Source organism: Sminthopsis crassicaudata, chromosome 2 (assembly GCF_048593235.1).
Source record: "Sminthopsis crassicaudata isolate SCR6 chromosome 2, ASM4859323v1, whole genome shotgun sequence".
Classification (NCBI taxonomy): Eukaryota; Metazoa; Chordata; class Mammalia; order Dasyuromorphia; family Dasyuridae; genus Sminthopsis; species Sminthopsis crassicaudata.
The window spans coordinates 420,851,509-420,853,422 of record NC_133618.1 but is presented as its reverse complement, the minus strand read 5'-3'; positions in this window follow the sequence as shown (position 1 = coordinate 420,853,422).

Below are 1,914 nucleotides of genomic sequence, written 5' to 3'. Positions count from 1 at the left end.
GTAATATTTTATGGAGGAGGTATGGGGGTGGCAGAAGGCAAAAGAAAGCTTGCTAAGTAATACACCCAAGCAAAATCATTTTGATAGCATTTAAGGATGAAACTAGAAGAAAAATCAACAGATGAAAAAGATATAAAAATATTTTAAAAATAAAATTCTTTTCTTCCTCAAGGATAGTAGATCCATTATTTTTGGATTTTTTTGATATTGTGATAAGTTATGTTATGGTAAGAAAAGAAGACAATAGTATAGGAAACAAAGACGGAAAATCTGAATATCAATTATACATAATAATGATAAATAGTAGCTAGCATTTATATAGTGCTTACTACATACTATGCACTATGCCAAGTGCTTTACATTCTCATTTGATACAATGTTTGAAATAAGAGGTATTATTATACCAATTTTAGAGTTAAAGAAATCAAGGCAAGAAAGTTGAAGTGATTTGCCCAGATAACTAGAAATTATCTGAGGCCAGATCTGAATTTGGCTCTTTTTTATTTCAGGCTCAGCTCTCTGTGCTAGGCATTCTGAGGTTACTAAAGATCTACTCCAGATATGGGGGAATGGGATGTGGGAGTAGGAATTCCTAGAGCATGCATGGAAAAAAAAAGGATTTGTATTATCAAAAAGTGATGACTAAAAGAAAGTAAATAATTATAGAAGCATGTCTTTTGAAATTATATAATTTTTATGAGAATAATCTAAATATCTATGAAGAACATCCTCAATGTAAATATTAGAAAATAGGCAATGATTTTCCATATCAGACCAGCTTCACTAACAGTTTACTGAAGATGTAGGGAATACAAGATTCTGAAGTGCTTACTGATTCTTATCAAAGCAGCATCTGATTCCTCCATTTCATAGATGAGGTGGTACTTTATCCAAGGTAACAACAGCAGTAAATGTGCCAGGCACTGGGCTTTACAAATACTATCTCATTTCTTATTTATTCTCATATTATCTTATTTGTGAGGTAAGTGCCAACAGTACCCCCATATTATAATTGAGGAAACTAAAGGAGTTAAAATGCCTTGCCGAGGTCATATCTATACTTGGGTCTTTCCTGACTCCAGACTCAGAGTCCAAACTTTTTGGACAACCTACTTGCCTCAGGATCTGGATTCAGGCTTTGTTCCTGACTCTACAGAGTACTCTCTCCTTATGCCTTCAATGATTCTGATTGATGAATGAGGCATCCAAGGATATGTTTATTTGCCATCTTAAAGGAGACCCATCCTAGAACACAAGTTGAAGGAGTATTCCATATAAATGATGAAGCTGGATCAGAACAAGTGTTATTGGGAGAGGATTGGTTTACAAGGTATCTAAAATTGTAGAAAATCTCAAGTTATCTGAGAAAAGGCAAAGTGCAAATATTAACAACTCAAAATATCTTTTTAATATATGTGAAAAATTTTATGAGAATGTACACACACATCAAGAATATCTGAAATGAGGACAAGCTTTTATAAACAATATTTGAAAGCTAATAATATACTTTAATACCCCTGCATTGTCCTCTATTTGGATTGTTATTTTCTTGCTAGGCCTAGGGGATAATGATAGTGAAATTGATGAAGCAAGTGCCAAGGATCAATTTTCTTCAATTTTTACTAGTAGTCTATAGTCATATCCTCCCTGGGAAGAAGGGGATGGGCATTTGCAAAAGGTAAAAGACTGAAAGGCCAGAGAAGTAAAGAAGTAATGTACAAGTCCCTTCCTCCCATTATACCACCAAGATTGGATTTGCCTTTGTCACCATGTCAGCACATGGCTATACCTGGCACCTTTGGTTAAAGCTGCAGGAGGTTGATTGCCAAGCAAGTTAGTAGTAATAGAGGGACTAGGACTGATAAACCATGATTTTTCCTTTATAAATATATTTATTAGAAATAAAAATACCCC